At 42.4% G+C, this 18,511-nt stretch overlaps 1 protein-coding gene across 2 annotated transcripts in view; it reads right to left on the bottom strand.

The window, feature by feature from the left end:
* gpc5c (glypican 5c) overlaps positions 1-18,511 on the bottom strand; it is a 121,337-nt gene that overhangs the window by 5,267 nt on the left and 97,559 nt on the right. The gene's annotated exons all lie outside the window — the stretch shown is intronic.

Here is an 18,511-nt window from a genome sequence, read left to right as displayed (position 1 = left end):
TCAAATGTGTGTGTGTCCTCAGCCCTTAAGGCAAACCAACCTGTCAGTGACTAAGTTCGTTTCATTTTAATTCATAAAGCTACCACTTTATAAATTAAAAGAAGACCAGACATGCTCAGAGACGAAGCCTCACACCCCGAAATCGGAGCCCAGATCCGAACCTTCCTTTATTTTCCCGAAGCACAATAGACAAAGGGCTTATCTCACTCTGGCATGAGGTAGTTGTTTATGCTGTGAGATGGGCTGCATCTGTCGCCGCACAGCTAATGAGACGGTACAAAATCTAAGTCAAAAGCTAACCGGGGCCACACAGTCATTTGTTTTTTCACCGTGCACACGAGTTAAAAGGTTTAACAGTCATTTGTTTAAGATAAAAAGACAACAGAGAAGAAAACGCGTGGACACATCCATCATAATGGGAACCAGACATGACACGCTGTCATAGATACGAATAAACATGGCAGAAAATAATCCGTGGTCTTTGGTTCCTCATATACAGTCCAAAGACCTTCAAACACATGCACGCAGTGTTTTAATGAGGCGAGAGCTTCATGGAACTGGAGCTCCAGCCCACCCTTGCACTGAAACTCTGTCAGGTTTAGGTCATGTTGGGAGCTTAAAATCCATTCGTTGTCCCTCCCCACTGACTCAAGTTCATACAGTTCTTGCACACACCCCTAATAAATCATACCTGACCTGTGCATAGGATTACAGCACCACTGGCACTGCTCAGGACCACCAGACTTCCCATTGCCTTTAATGGCTGCCACATCTCAGACGAACAAGCAAAATGTGATGCAGGAAAAAATTTTTGTCAGGATATGGATTTTTTACCAATGAGAATCAGATCTTCCCATCACATGATATTTAACTAAAACTGTCGGTAAACGTGTTGGATGTCTTAGAAGAAGTCAAGTGTCCATTGGGGGATCAAGGCAACTAGATAGACTTTAACTAAACATGTACAATGGACAATAATGTTGGTACAGAAAGCAGCTAGTGCTAAATATTTGGTGTATTAATCAGCGAAGTTCTTCATAGAAAGAGATGAACCAGTTGCAGAGTTCAGTCATATCCATGGAAAGCTGTCAGGACTTGACTAGGGCCTGCCTGGTCATACTTCCAAGGTTGTGAGTTTAAATCCAGGCCCTGGCTTTGTGTGTGTGCAGAGTTTGCATGCTCTCCCCGTGTTCCTCCCTCCATACGAAGGCGTGAACAGTAGGTGTACTGTCGACATTTTCTGTGTTAAATGTCTTCATCTTTCCTTTTTTTTCTCGTAGTACCCTTGTCATTAGAATACCAATGTTGATAAGGGATGAGGTACTAGTGCCATGTCATGCTGTGCACCACCAACCACAGGGCAGTGCTGGCATCCCAAAGGCAGTGAGGTGGAATACACAGTCATCAGTCATCTTGCATCTTGTTGTACCTGACATGGGACTATGTCTAAACTAAATAGTAGACGTGATAGTGGTAATGGTAGTAATTTAGTCAGTAACACACCTGCTTATGAACCAGAAAGCCCATATTCAAACAGACTACTGCAACTATTTATCTGATAAATACTGTATATGTAAAATGCAAAAACACTACAGTCATTGTACTTTCCTTCTTTTGTTTTGTTTCAGTACCCTGGAACCCATCTAGAACCGTCATTTCATCCTGGGTTTGGTGCTAATGTGGGAGCCCATCCATTGCTGGATTACTCTCCTCTGCCCTGGATGAGACCCTTCCCAGCCCATAAGGCCTGGCTCCAGACCTCCAGATGACGTGTTGCTCCACTGATGTGGGGAAAATAATGGCCTTAAACAGTAATAAGAAAGGACCGTCCCACTGTCTCAGCCACGGACCCCTCTATGGCCATCTTAGATCAGAATAGCAAGCAGGACAAAAGGACAGAGACCCAAAGCATTAGGTTGTTAATAATCGAATGTGCTACAGAATTTAACTCACTTGACCAAATCCCAAAGATCCCCTTTGAAACAGTGAGATATTTCGGGTCATACGCCAGATCTAGTGCTGAGATGTTGGTGCTGCCGCCATGGCAATGTCTTAACAAGACTCAGAGCTCAGTGGGTCTTCTCACATGGTCAAGTTAGTAACATGTTAGCAACAGTGGTTTGAATCCAGGTTCTGGTTTTGCGTGTGAGTAGCTTGCATGCTCTCCCCATGATGGAGCGAGTGTCCTTCGGGTTCTCTGGTTTCCTCCTGCCATCCAAAGGCATCAAGACTGGGTGGACTGGTGAATAAATTGTGTGTAGGTGTGAAAGTGTGAATGAATGGTGCAGGGTGAGTTATAAATTAGCAGGTATGAATAGTGAAAGAGAAAATAACGTGAAGTAATAAGCATTCTATGTACTGTGTTGCAGTGATGTTTGCTGAAATTAGCTATATTGTCTCATGATGCCATGGTATACTTCAACAGGTGTGTTAGTGAGAGACTATTCTACCGTCAGTTCGAAAAGCACTGCAGATATACAACATTGTTGGCATTACACACTTGTAGATTTTTGGATTGAGTCCATTAAACCACCATATAGGCTTATTTACAGCATTTGGCAAACGCTCTTATTCAGAGTGTCTTAGTGCTTTAACATGTCTATCATTAGTAATCCCTCACTTATTTCACTAGGGGCTGTAAATACCATTAACTTAATGATTTGTAAATAATTATGTAAAGGTCCTTTAGCTTCTTTGAAGCTACATACTACAAAACACATCTGATTTACGTACTGAGTTGATAGCATTGCTATGAGGCTGACTTTCATCTAACCAACAGACAGGACCTACTGTATAAAAATGTATACAACACAGATTTTTGAGTCAGATAAATCCATCTTATAGGAAATCACATTTGCTATCTCAGTCTACATTCTTCAGCAAATATACATGTATTTTTACTTTTATAGAACCACAGAAGTGGCAAATACTAAAATGGAAGCAGGTAAAACTCAAGATTTCCCTGGAGGCCAATACGTTTATTTATTTTTTCTTTCAAAAATGCTTCTTCTTGCTCACTCTCTCTCCCCATCACACAGACGCAGAATTGCCGTGTGACCTTGAAAGAGTTGGGTTGCATGTGAAAGGACTCTGGCACTGAGCCCTCTGCATGGCCAATGAGTCGTTCATTAGGCATGAACACCGGCCTGTCGTACACACATGGCTCATTCGCATCAATTAGTATTTCCAGCACAGCCCTCCACCAGGGAGGCAGACGAGGTTGCCCTCTAAAATGATTTGTTCCCGACACAGATGTAATAATGTTTCTCGCTCTCTTTTACAGTGTTGCTCTCTCATTTATTCCCTCCTCAGAAATAAGCTACAAACAATAATTATTCAGACACTGGATCTTTCTCAGAATTGGCTGGACAACTTGGCAACCATTTCTTGAGTTTTGCCAAATATCTAGCAGCACTGTTTACATCTGCACAGGTGGACAAACACTCCTAAAAATATATATATATTGGCCGATTCCCTCACAAATTGGCATGCAGAGATTATAAGAATATCTCTCAGGAGTGTTCCTGCTCAAAGAACATCCATCTTTTTTTTTTTTTTTAATCCTCTGGAGTTTCAGGGAAATAAACAGCATGTTCAGATGTTCAGATATATGACATGATACAGCTTGAAAGTGAAGTGAGAGTGAAGTATTGTCATTGTGATACACAGCACAGCACTCGGTGCACTGTTGTGGCTTGTGCCACTGTCCCACTGTAGCTAAATTGAAACATAAAAATTTATATTTGTCCTAAGCAAGTTTGTTTTTCTTTTTACTAAGCCATATTCAAAGCATTATTAATTAGGAATGCACCAATCCGGCTCAGTTCCGATACCTGGTGTTTGGACATCACCCAATCCCAAGTACTGCTCCAATACCAAAATTTAATGAATACTGTCACCCTGCCGGGATGAAGGGGACATAGGCACAGGCACTTGACATTTTGTGGGTAAAGGAGACTTTATTAAGTACAAAAGAATCCAACGCAATGGCCTAAATTCAAACACAAAGATCTGGTAAGGTGTGACTAAGCATCAGGACACTACACTCTGCACCCGTCATTGCTGTCCACTTCAATGCACGCATGGCATGCACATTAATAAAGGTGAGTGATCAGGACCCAATAAACAGGTTATCAGGAACCTGAATCTGACAAGAACATTACACCTATTTCCCTAATAAACTATCACAGACACCAGCTATTTGAGTCATTATATGTCCGATGCTCAGTACATATATTGGATTGGTGCTTCCCAATTACTAATGTAGGGCAAAAACAGGACATAGAAAATGAGTGACCAGTTGCACTGGTACCACTTTTGATTCTTGGATCATGTGCTATTTGGCACAATTTCTATGAAAACATTGCCTCAAGATGTTCTCACCAATAGACTTGGCAGCGTGCACTTCCTGGTGAGCATGCAATGCATTTGGGGCAGTAGCAAAATAAATTAGTTAATCATTATTTCCAGAAGCTCAAATGGTGACATGTTCTGCCTGTAACATGCTGTACTGTTAGCTATTAAGAATTGTATAAATAAAGTTCATTCTTAGATTCCAGTAACCCACACACACTGACGCAAACACACTGAGCTCAGGTGCTACAGAGTGTGATGTCAAAGTTGAGCGAGTGTGACACTAGCTGGCTCGGCTCATTGTCCTGTTAATGAGGTGAAATAATACAGGCCACAGTTTTTAGCACATGGCTGCAGAAAGTCCACCCAGTGTGCCAGGGTGCTAATACACAAATCAATAGCTATTACATTTCCAGCTACATGTCTCTCCGCCACCGCCGGCTCCGCCTCCGGGTGTCCTTTAGCTACAGTGTAAGCTCTCTGTCTCAGATTTACTGTTTTACTCGTTTACTCCTCCAGTCTCTCTGAGCTGTCTGCAACATCTCCACGCAGAGCACCGCTAAAAAGGGAACTCGACCTTCCACCAATGATGCCCCGTAGAGAATGCGACTTCATTAAAGTGCTAATAAAGCGAATCAATCTTTAGGGGAAACAGAACGGCCACGTGGGGTGATGTAAAAGATCGATTGCATAAAGTCAGGCCTGCAGATTGCACACAGAGAAAAAAAAAACCACCGGGTCCCTCGGCTGCCTGGCGCTACTGAGTTGACACTGAAATAATTTCCCTGCATTGCAACATAACAGACTAAATATGGAGTGAGAGGGAGATGAATGTACAACTCGAAGAGGAAACTGAGGGTAGACAAGCCGTAAAGCAGGAGAAAGGGCAAGAAAAACAAGAAAACTGAGATATACAGTGGTGTTGCACAACATGTCCCTTAACCCATTCCACAAGTGTCACATCAAATGGGACACTTTGTCTGTTTGTCATTCCTGCTCCCTTGCTCTTGATTGTTACAGGCCACGGACGAGGCAAGAACATGGCTTCTCATGGACTACACTGGACTACCGAGCGTTTTGATGGAGCTGAAGTGACTTCAATTTTGAGGACAACCTCGAAAACATCGAATTAGTTTTGAACATCAAATGTTATGTACCAAACAGTTTATTAGAACACAAACACAAGAAAACAGAACACAGAGGGCACTACAATGCAGGGGAGATAATCAATCACTAAATTATAGAGTACAAATACAACATAATATTGAAAGAATTGGTGCATGATATGTATGACTCATTCTTGACAATGGGGATAAAACATGTCATAAATTAAAAAAATAATACTTAGCAACAAAAAATACTTCTTATATGTTCTTATTTTTTTTAATTTTCTTAATTTTTAACCTGAAATGAACCTTGTCCCAAGATCACTTCTTTCATGCTTTATGTTATGATACTGTAAATTTATGAGTTGCTTATTGAGCCCTCAGCTGCGTACAAAATCTATTAAAACACTAAATATCTTAAAAACGCATTTTTCTAGCCTAATCGAAAGCTAAAGTCCACCCGGAATAAGAAGTATAAAAGGTAACATAAGTGCTAACACAGATTGTAAGTCTTGCAGCCAAGTTGTCATATGTACAAATGACATGATTGGTGCATTGTACGCTTTGGTCGGTTTTCACCCTTTCGGGCCAGGAAACTAATAAGCCAGAATGTGCAGAATAACAGCATAGCACAGCTCCATTGTTCAGATCAAGAATGAGAAATCCTGATTTTTAACTCCTGCTGAGTTTGCATTGGTCCATAAGTGTGTTTAATTTCTAGACTATGCTTTAAACACCATGGCCCCTGTCAGGGATCATATTGGATGGCTAGATGGCTTCACTAATAAGGGTACTCTATAGGCAGCAGATACCAATCTGACTCAATAACTCAGTCAAAATTCTTTAAATTACTCATGACTCACTGAAAGCCAAAAGCCTGGCTAATTATCTGCTTTGGTATAATAGTGCTGACAACAAAGAGGCAGGTTTGGGGGGAAAAAAGGACAAGTACAGTAATTAAAAAACAACATTTAAAAGTGATGTTCAGAGATTAATTTTTAAAAGGTGGATGATAATGAGGAAGGATTGTTTTTTTTTTTGTTTTTTTGCCCCACTCCTTTATCGATGAAAATAAAAGTCTCGAAGGAAAATGATGCTTCTGAAATGTGCATTTTGCCTCTGGTTATTTTCTCATATGAGAAATAAAAATCACCATGGGGAGCTAGTGCATTAAATTAGCACATAATAAGCATTCCCTCTGCAGCCACAGTCTGTGTTCACGCTAACTAGTGTAGTGATGTGTAAAAGAAAAGGAAGCCCCTCACGAGTGAGACAATACCCACGTGAACAGTTTGTACATTCAGAAAGAAAGACATTTTTAATTGACCACACATCATCAATAGTCCATCACCACCCAATACTGTTGCTGGGGCATGTACAAGTTTTTTCGTGGTCAGATTTAATCATTTGAACAAGAGGACACCTTCGGCATGGGTTGTGTCAGCAAGGCTTCGGCTAGTATGAGTGTGTGTGGTGGGGGGGACTGATCCTTTAGCAAGGGTGCAAGTGAATAGGATGCCCATGATGTGATGAATGTTAAACAAACAAAAAAAATGGACACTTGGTCACCCTACCTTAATTTTATAAGCAAAATCATGCACAATCTGAGCGAAAACAGCAGTTAAAACTTGCATTTCTACAGATTTACGTTTACATTTACAACATTTGTGAAACACCCTTATCCATAGTGACGTACAATCAGTAGTTACAGGGACAGTCCCCCCTGGAGACACTCAGGGTTAAGTGTCTTGTACAGAGACACAATGGTAGTAAGTGGGATTTGAACCTGGGTCTTCTGGTTCATAGGCAAGTGTGTTACCCGCTACGCTACTACCACCCTATACAGAAAAATTGTGGTTAGCATTAGCATCGTAACAGCTATTTACCATAGATATATATACACTAGATTTTGTGTTGAATAGAGCCAGGTAGACCCCAATTAAAATTACTGAATGTTTAGCAGGGCCAAGGCGGAATACAGAATTAAAGGACCTTTTATGTTCATACAGAATACAGAATTAAAGGAATACTCTTATGTTCAAAATGTAATGTGCATGTAGGTATTTTTTCATTCATTTCATCTATTTACAGCTAGTGTTTATTTATCTATAGTTATCTGAGTATCTGAGTACATGTGTGGAAGTGCAACATGTTTAATAATCTAAAGGATTATTACGTTCTCAGCCATTGAGGATGGTACACACACAGAGTAAAGTGTAATGAGCATTTAAATATTATGATAAACACATGAATAAATATTTTAGATTCCTTAATGGACCTCATCTTCCCTGCCCCCACAGGGAGAAGGTATGTTCCTGCTTTGTTTTTGTCGTGGTTAGTGAACGTAATAGCGCGGGGCTGCGTACGCACGTGAAGCCATTATTCATTTTGCTAGCTAATTAGCTTCTTAGCATCCTGAAGACCCTCGGTAGCAAATGTGCATAATTTTTTTAATCAGGAGGGTGGAGTGTTCAGGTATCATGAGAATGGACAAAGAAAGAGGGGTAAATGAACACTTTTTGCTCACTTGAGAGAGAAGGGCTCACATTAGCGATGATTTGTGTGACCGTGACAACATAGCACTCCGCTAATTTCCCTCTGCCATCTGTCAGATGGTGTATCCATGCTGAGCTACATTAAAAAACCATCTCTCCCCTACTTCTCACAATGAGTCTTAGACAAACAGGTGGAATCAAAAGCTGGCTCATTGCTAGCCTAACAGCCAGAAATAACTTTAATAAGTGACTTGCCTGAGGATGGAACAATATTTATCCAAACACCACAATTCAATTCTGTTTATTAAAGCTTCACTTGGAGGTGCAAATTATTTTAATTTGGATCAACCCCAACGGACTGAGAACATATGCAATGTGCGCATTTAGGTTAGACGCAACTTCTCACATTACCCAAATCTATCAGCATCTAGCGTCTGTTATTATCCCGATCCTGTTGTCCAAAGTGGAATAGAAACAAAGTTGGAAACAGCCACAATTATGCAATCCAACAGGTGATATCACCTCCGAAAACCCTGTAAAAAATAAAATTACACTGGGTCTTTCATCACAGCTGGTGTGGTCCCACAGGGACTTGTTTTCGAGGCTAAAGGGCACCTGATGCAATGTCTGCTTCCCAAGACATTAATTTTCAAACACACATACTTAAAAATAATGAGTATTTCATGTTCTCTTACACAGTTAAACACAGACCTGTTTCATCAAAGGACTGACGTATGAGCATCACACCCCATCACGTCCACAGGAAGAGCACAATGAAGGCATATACAGGCGCAGAGAGACAGACACTGTGCGAAAACAGGGCTAATCCCTGCTGATTCCATCACTCCCGCCCCGTGTTTCACATTTCAGTGAAGGACACTTTGAGGTAGGCTCATGGGCCCATATGCTCATGCAGCAGAAACGCACTGACCATCTGAGCATGGAGCACAAAGCTCCCTGGTGACTGGACGACACAGCCCACATGCAAAGTGAACATCTCAGGTCAAACTTCTTAGAGCTGCTGCTTCTGTCTGGCAGCATTCTGTTTTTGCCGTTGCCACAGCGAGGAAGGCAATCCGAAGCCAACACGAGAGAGAGAGAGGCGGACGCAAGCATGCATCAAAAAAAAAACACACACACTCTCCTCCTACCACACAGTCAGTAAGTTTCTGCAGCAAGACAGGAGGCAAAGCACAGCGAGTTTCTGCATCCATCAATGTCACAGACGAGGCGGATTTTTTACGAGCTGGCAAAACACGAGTTAATTTCACATCAATCACTCTCCCGTCATGTCCTGTCAAGCTCTGCATCTTTTACTAACGTGCAAAGCTGTGCAATCATGGATGTGATTGGCTAATGACAAAATGCCTCCTGTCATTTCAGTGATAGGAGAACACTGTGGATCTTCTCTCGCTGGAGTAATGCACCAGTGCCTTCTCAGATTAGGCCGCAAAACACTGAAAAAAAAAGACTTTCCTCCATCTAAAGACAGCAACGAGCTCTGTATTAAGGGCTGTCTAATTAGGTAATATCCTAACATTGTAGAATCTACTACAATTTTGTCCCATTTTACAGGACAAACTGATGACTGCAATCATCATGTTTATGTCGTCCACCTGCACCATCCTCTATTTGTAACTGATATAAAATATCCAGTCAGACAAGGCCTTCACCACATAACAACACCAACATTTCATGCATCTAATAAGCCTTGTATACAGTATAGAGTATACAGTACAGTGTATACAGTATACAGTATATACAAAAAAACACCAAATGAATTGTATTGTGACACATCTCTGCAACACAAAAAAAATATCCCTCTCACATTAAGTCCTCAAAAGCAAGTCCTTACTTATCCTCAAAAAAATGTATGTTGCGAATGACAAAGTGACAACACGGCCAGATCAAAATGACTGTCAAGAACTGAAAGTAATTTCTTTGATAAAATGCATTTTGTCAACTTCCGCAAGTAATTTTGTCCACAATGTGCACATAATGCACATTGTCAATGTTAAAAGATCATTTCATTCATTACATTTAGTCCATTTTATTCACACTTTCTGTCTTTCTGTTGTGGACGAAACTACTTCTTGTTATTGCCAAAAGACATTTTGTTGAAAAAATGACTTTCAGCTGTTGATAAAAGGGAAGGAACTGACATGCTGAGATGGTTAAGCTGCTTAACTCTTGCTTGAACCCCAAACGCACACGAGCCATTTTTATTTAACATGGTAATTTAACAAAGGTGCGGTTCTGCAGTTGCACTTGGCAGAGCCGAAGCATTCCAGGCACACAAGGCCAGTCCCAACAGGATATGACAAGCTTGCCTTGGCGTTAACCAGGATTACAGTCGATACTACTGATGCCCTCCGCTGAATCACGCACCTGCCTTTTAAGATGGAGAGGAGAGATGGGAGCTACCGGGCTCAGGCAGAAAAGGTCCTGCAGGGTCCTGCCTGGCCCCCTTAACCCAAGGCATAGTATGCTAACCAGATGTGGTTTATCTGGATGCGGAAATTACCAACAGGCTCAGTAATTTCCCTTGTCCTTTTACTGGCACCACATGAAACTTGGGACTGGAGGTACCAGGCAGCTCTTGTGCCATTCTGTAGAGGCGATAGGATGGATGCAGCTCTGAAACTGGAACCTACTTTTAAGAACCAGAATGTTGTTAGTGTCTTGACTAGTCAGTGTCAGAAATCAGATGGCGTTTTTGAACTGCTGTTATTGTTCTTAATGGCTGATTTCTGAAATCCCTGTTGAGGATCCATAATAAGATATTTTGCAGAGGTGGACATAATCCATAAAGACCAAATTCCAGACTAAGCAGCTTTCGCTCCTCAATTTTCTCAGATTCTTTTTCATTCAAATTAAGATTAAAGCACACGGTACTGCGAATTGAGGAATAACTTTCATCTTGGTGTGTCAAACACATATTTAACCACAATATCAATAGTTTTGCTTTATTGACAGTATAGCTGCTGACCAATCAAAGTGAGTAACATTTCACCTGAAGGGTAGAGTATACACAGTGGAGGCAGGAAAAACAGCTCTGAATGGGATGTAATACCAAACTACAAATTCCATCTTGAAGGGGCTCAAGTCCCTCTTTGAAAGAGAATTCCTATTCTAAGAAAATTGCTTCATAAAATTGCTTCTTTTTTTGAGTGAATAATACTAAACAAATCAATAAAAAGCCAGGAACGGAGCTGCTTGAAGTGATGAGGAATGAGAAATGTCCGATAGTCTCTTCTTGTCTGTTCTACTCACACTCTTTCGATCCCTGTATTTCAGTCTACTAGTAAATTCTCCAGCAACTGACGTGAACCTCCGACACCCACATTAGGTCTTACGTTCAGTGGGTTCATGCACCATTCCCGTATTGTCAGATGTAATAAGAACAAAATCTCCTCAGCTCAAGAACATTGAAATGAGAGCCACACAAAAAGCCATGATGAATGATGTGGCACAGATATCAGGAGGTCAGCTTTTGGTAAGGCCAATCTAACCACTGAAAGAGAAGCCGGTAATGCTTTTATCACTGTCTGGATTCACCCTGTGAACTACAATGTTAATTAAAATATCTTTTGGTGTGTGTGTGTGTGTGTGTGTGTGTGTCATTAGGATGACCGTGCCGTGCGCACATCACCAAAGACATCCCAACCCTCCTATCTCCAATTCATTGGCATAGAAGAGCAGAGTGTCCTTGAAGTACGCAATGCTTTCACTGTTAGTTCCAAGCACATGAAATCTTTTGTTGTTTTGAACTTAATTAAATTAGCATTACTGACAGGCCTTCTGGGATGGCAGGCAGCTCGGCAGCTAGGCCGAGCTTATGTGGAGGGGTAGCAATGAGCACTTAATCAATGCCAGCTTCCCTTGCCTGGCAGTCAGGAGCGATGAAGATTGTGGCTCCTGGAGCGCCTTGCCAATGGAGGATTGGCATTCCTCTGCAAACTAGACCTTCACAAATAAAGACAACAATACTCCCTTTCAGCAGCGGGCGATGAGATAAAGAATGGCAGATATGCGGCAGAGTTCAAAACTACAGCCGGTTTTTGGAACAGTCTATGATGCCCAATTAAAATTCTGTGGCTACAGAAAGGGATGAAATCAGATGTATGGAAGCATTTTGAAGAATGAAAATAAACATGGTTGCTCATTATACATTTCATTCTGACATGATTCAGGAATTAATGTATTTGATTATTCATCAACACCGCATATTAGCATAAAAGATGTACAGTGCCATATTTAGAATGTTTAAGGCCCTGGGGGGACATTGGTATAAAGGATTCAGAATTATCACCACTGGGAAATCACAGCTTAAAAAACTTTTTTTTTGGGGTGAAATGATATTGAAAACAATGACAAGTCAGGAAAAAGCATTGCTTCCTTCACACACTAGCTCATATGTAATGAATGGCCAGAAAGGCACAGGGCTTGCAAACGTCATGCAGCGGCTGTGAGATAAGAGAGGTTTGAGCCTGTGACTTTATAGTCTCCTGGTTGCAGGCGAGTGTGTTGGTGTGGATTTCCTTGTCCTTTCCTTTTTTCCTTTCCTTTCACTAGGTGGATCGGCAACGCCACGCTGGCCATAGCTGTGAGTGTGCGAGTGAATGGAGTGTGAATGACGTGTGCACCTTGCAGAGGGCTGTTTTTGCCCATCTGTTATGATGCCCTCCGTTGGCTATGAGAAAATCTGGTGGCCAGTCATGGGCTGAGCACAGCGTTGCTTCCACTGCATTTGCACAGGAAGCTACCAAGCAGAATTTTGCTGTTCAGAACAATAAAAACAGGAGGAAATCATTTCCTGATCTTCCACACCCGAATACCTGGACTTTATGATCTTTTCATCAGATAGAAAAACAGATTCCAAAAGGAAAGGGAAAAAAAAAAAAAACGTTCAGGCCATTCCCCTCAGAAATCCCTTGGCAGAACATCAGTCACCCTTGGCAGCCCTGCGCAAGTCTCCCACGGGTCCGGCGAAGCGCGCTGTACTGCACGCCGCCGCCGCTGCTGCTGTATCAACAAAGACGGCATCGACTGAATGCCAATGCCTGCCCTAGTCTGTGGATCCGTCCTTCCTTCCTACAGCAGCAAGGCCGGAAACATGTTAACGCAATCTAACGTGATGTAGCGGAGATTACAAACCACCGTAGCCACCGTCAAAACGCGAGCGTGTTATGTTGAGTGTTCTTAAACGTGAGAACGTGTCTCCTTTGTTAAATCCATCCCTGCACTCATGTTACCACGCTAACATCTCCGCTTTTTACTGCCGTCTACTCTGTGATTTATGGCTTTGGCGCTGGAGCTGCCACTGTGGTTATCTACGGTTCCCTGGCGGCACCGAGTTTCTCAAGGTTACAGCGGGCATGCGACAGAAGCACCGGGAAGGTCGAAGGTCACACACACACACACACACACACACAGGTAAGGCTCTCATTTCAGTGCAACGGTACGTTGTGGAAAATGGTCTCTTTTCAAAACGTGGTCACCATGGGCCTCCAGGGTGTGACAGAGGAGCCACACACAGACACACAGATCCTACCCACAGCTGCGAAACAGCAGCGGCGGCAGGACGCTCGATGGCACATTATGAGGCGGCGTGTTCGCATTTCCCCTCTGTCTTTCATCGCAATTTCATTCTCCTTCCAGTGTGCAGAAGCACAGTACAAGTTCATCCGCATATCTCAGAGGGTGACAGGATGAAGCAGCCAAAATTGGGTTTTAATATTTGACAGCCTTTTCCCCCCTTCTTCCCATTTCTGCGGGAGAGCTTCATTACAAAGTTGACTCGGGAGCCACTTAGGGTTGAAAATGTCAGGGAAATGGTGTCCTTTTGTGGCATCAATGGACTGCTCAGTGCATTCCTCCGGCAGAACACTGGCTCCTGCCTCGTGCTTCTGCTGTGTCAAAGGTTTCTGTTGCACGCCCACACAATGTTATTCATCTGTGTTCCTGTGACATTTCCTGCAGAAGTGAATTACACGCCGCGACGCCTTTTGAGGCCATTGTCGCGCCTCAGTCAGCTCCAGTCATTCAGGCTGAACCCTTTGAGTCCTGAGCTGCAGTGGAGAGGAAAAGTGGCTGCTTTCGAGTGCAGGTGTACTGCAGGCGTGGCCTTCACAGACCCAGCTCCAGGGCAGCAGATTGATCAGCTGACATGGCAGACAATAGGAGCAGAGGAGAGGGAAACGGCTATCCACTATGCTGCTGACGTGCACAGCTGAAGGCTCCTTTGCCGTCTGACAGGCAACTGAGCAACAAGGAGGCGCCATGAACACCACTTCCCATGAGGCCGTTGGCTGACAGGCCAAACTGCCTCTAATCTCAAACGAGAGTAAAATAGAGTAAAATATACTGTCTGACAATTAGCCACTATCAGCCACTGCCATTTATCAGACACCCTTATCCAACAATCAGTTGGGACAGTCCCCCTGGAGGGTTAAGGGACACAGTGATAGTAAGTGGGGTTTGAACCTGTGACTATGTAGTCTTCTGGTTAATGGGCGAGTGTCCTATCCACTGGGCTACTACCACCCCTTCCTTTAGCAATATATAAGTTATTTAGTTTATTTATTTATTTAATTTGATTTATTCATCCTCAGGGACACAATGGTAGTAAATGAGATTTGAACCTGTGACTTTATGTGTCAGCCAGTTGACCACTAAGATATGAATAGTAAATTGGAGGAAAACATGCCCAAGGCGTTACAATGGATCTAATCTAATAAACAAGTTTGGAACTCACATCTTGTCAGCACATGTCGATTTTTAATTCCGACATCCACCCACATTAAATTAGTCAGTCATAGTTGACAGATTGACACAATATTGATTGACTTATTCTGTTTTAATGAGTTGATTTCCATCTTATTTGGGGAGAGTGACTTCTGAAGTCAGCTAATCAGTGATCATCTGAAGAATGAAAGTGAAATGCATGTACAAACACCATAGGTGTGAGAAGATCTCTAGCTTATCACTGTTTGCTCATTCCTTTTGCTGTGTATATACTAACTTGCTAGCCGACCATGCATACACAGTCTGCACAGCCTGTTGATTGTGTTTTGGAGCCTTTGGATGTGAAAGTTTGGATGTCCTCACCAGGACAGGCGTCTGAACTCCTCAGGAATCCAGTTCATTTTCAGGTTTTGTCCAGTCTGCTGGTCCCAAACATCTTTCTCCTGCCAGCTCACATTCTCAGCCAGTTTTCACTTTACACTTTACTCAAGCAAATTGCACCATTAAAAGAAGAAATGTCTTTCTTCTAACACGATTTACGAATACAGGCTTCTTTTCTGCACTTGCCACATTAGCGCCCCCGTTGCTAAGAGATGTGCATAAAGCACCCCCTGATACGGCCCATCTGTATTCTGGGCCTGTGGTGTTCTTGATGGCAGCCCCTGGCCAAAGATTCCCAACTAAGGGTTGCTTGTGAACAGGTCTCCGTTTCTGGGAAAGGAGGCGAACAAGGGAGGGAGAAGCAAACAAGGCACCATCCGTCTCCTGGCTTGCTGGCCCATTAGTTTTTGCCATAAACAAAGGGCAACCGAGGGATTGATAGCTCTTAATGAGCTGTCCAAAATGGCCTCCAACCTTCTTTTGGCCCGAGAGAGGAAAAATTTGGGTTAGCTAAATATAAAAGAGAAAAGAAGATTGGTGGTGTGTACATCACCCGAACAAAGCGCTACTCCAAGTGAGAGAAGGTTAAGAGTCCTACTGTATGTTTGCTTTTCTTTCAATTCTTTGAAACCTTTGCACTGAAACACAAAGGAAGGTGGAATGAAGAAAACACAGATCTACTTCACATGTGGGAAAATTCAAGTGAACCCTTCTTTCAGTGCAGGGAGGGTGGACATCTATTCCATTAGACTGAACTGGTAACTTACATTTTTTTAAATTTTATATTATTGTGTTTAAATGGACAGGAATCGAAATCAATGTTATTCACAGAAAGATTATGTACCTCTGCTAACATTTTTATTTCAGTATTAACATTAGAGCACTTCTGTATTAAGAACTAACCCTACACAGACCCTAGTCTGTGTGCTTGCTGTCTACCCAGAGGGACTGTCTGTCCAGTCCAGGGTTTGTTCCTGTGCCCAACAGCAGCTGAGATTGTCTCCAGATTCCCCTCCAGCTTTGCAGTCTTGTATAAGTGTGTCTGAATGCATGGGGTTAACAAACATCACCACCAGATATGTGATTTAATGCAGTGTCTTCTATGTAGGACACAAGGTCACTCTGAATGCCATGTTATCTTCGGCACTCTGCAGTGTCCTCATCCCTAAATCACAGCCCACTGGACATGTGATATCTCTGAGGTCATTTTGTTGCTGCATGTATGGTTTGCTGCTGTAGATTCAAGATCTCAAACCCAAGCAGGTCACAAAGTTCTGAACACGTGTTGGATCTAGATGGCAGCCTGACTTCTGGGATAGCAGCAGGTAAATAATGTGGCTTTTTATGCTGAGATTTTAAAATGATTATTCCTTGTTTTACTGGTGCTGCTCCTAACCCCTACTGAAATCAAAACCCAGAAGAATCCACAGCGGAGGGTTACACAGTCCGACTCCAACATAAACCTGATTCTATTCTGTCACTCTCCATTCAGTTCCGCATTTCTTCATCCACCACAGGTCCAGGTGCATTTTATTTGGCATTTATGATGAGGTGAGCCTTTTGACTGACATCCTGGGCCTTTGGGAAGCCTGTGCCTGAAACCTGACCTTTTCACTCATATGAGGTGTCACTGAGTGACAAATTTAATGAAGGAAAGGATCCACTCCTCATCTAAGTCAAATATGTCTGCAAACAAATTAATAGCTCCTGAGGTCGGGGGTCACTCTCCTTAATAAAAAAGTTGCCTGGGAGGTGATCGCTGTCAATGATGGGTTCCATCAATCAAATGGCTGTCTCCTTGGAAACGCCTCAGGGGAGATACAATCACCAGGGTCAGGTAGAAAAGTGTGCTGTCTCTTGGGAGTGCAGCCTTGACCGCCAACCGATGGCTTCATCTGAGCCACAGATCATGAGGAACAAGAGGAACCGAGTGTGCCATCAGACCTGTAGATGATAACGTGGTGGTAGAGGGGTGAGGGGTGTAAGAATGCTGGAGACGTCGTCCGATGGCCGCTATTCACTTTTCCTTTCCCAAAATAGAAAGTGTGACAAAATGCTAAAGTTGTGACACACAGGCTGCAAACCTTTGGCCCCCGGCTCTGCTGATGCAGCTGCATGACTCAATCATGTCACTATGACCATGGTGACCTCGCACCCACCTAAGCTGGGAGCTATTCATAGTGAGTCCTCAGCTCTGAGCTATTAAAAGCTCTGGCGGCGCGATCATGAGACATTAAAGTCATTATTACAGTTATACCAGCATGTCTGTACTTCCTACCCAGCTTGCCCACTCACATAACTGCTGTGACATGGCCATTCAGATCAATTTGCAGCGGAACAGAGGGGTCCTTTGTAGACAAGGCCTTTGAAAATACTTCAAAAATCACTGATAGCTCAATACATTGATATATGTCATAAATGTACTTACACAAATGGTAAAAAGTAAAGTAAATTACAATACAGATTTAGACTTTTTTAAAATACATATAAAATATATTTTTAATTGCATATTATTTTGCTATATTTCTGGGTAGTGAATTTTTAATTACTTTACATATCTTCACAGATGCTGCAACACATGCTTCAACATTGGAGCAACTGCCTTTTATACTTTTTTAATGCTATTATACTATATACTTTTATGTCAAGTTTTATGTTTAAGGGTTGTCAGAAGTCCTTTGTATGACTAACATATTTTTGCTCAAAGGTGGGGCGTCCTGGCTGGCAGATCAGCATCAACTTGAATAAAATAAAATATCAAAACAAATGCTATTATTCATTGATCATAACCCACATTTGCATTTGAGTGTGCCAAACTGATTAACAATTTGTTTGTCACAGCAGATGTATTCTGAAATAATTCTCTTTTTGATTAACTGTATTCTAAATACTGAATGCAGATAATTTTTTCTAGTCTGATAACATGTCACTGTTACATGTATTTCATTACGTCCCAGCCCTGTTTCTACCATCAGCATGGCATGAAATCTACCAACAGCATGGCAAGTTATGAGGATAACTGCAAGGAACATGTTGTCTTTTTAATTAAGTGCATACAGTTGTTTCGTTGCTCTGCTGTGATGACTGCACTTCACAGAAAATATTCAATAGTACTATTTTCATGAAAAAAATATTTGCATCACATCACATTCAGTAGAATGTCACAAGCTGGAGGTCTAAGTGACAGCCTGCCCATGGGACAGCCAAAGCTCAGCAACTGCACGGTTTTTAGCCAAGCCAAAACAGTCAGGCAGAGCCTCAGGGTGAACATAATTATGATGAAGGGCTGTTCATGACCTTGTGGATCCCTCAGGCTTCCACAGAACTGCAGAGTGACAGAGTTAAGAGTGTTAAACCACCGCAGCCATGAGATGTGAGGCACCCAGTATTGGACTGGGGCTTGGGTTTTCGAAGGGGACAACGAAGGGG

Source organism: Denticeps clupeoides, chromosome 4 (assembly GCF_900700375.1).
Source record: "Denticeps clupeoides chromosome 4, fDenClu1.1, whole genome shotgun sequence".
Taxonomy (NCBI): Eukaryota; Metazoa; Chordata; class Actinopteri; order Clupeiformes; family Denticipitidae; genus Denticeps; species Denticeps clupeoides.
The sequence above is the reverse complement of the archived record's forward strand: the minus strand, read 5'-3'. Positions and strand labels throughout refer to the sequence as shown.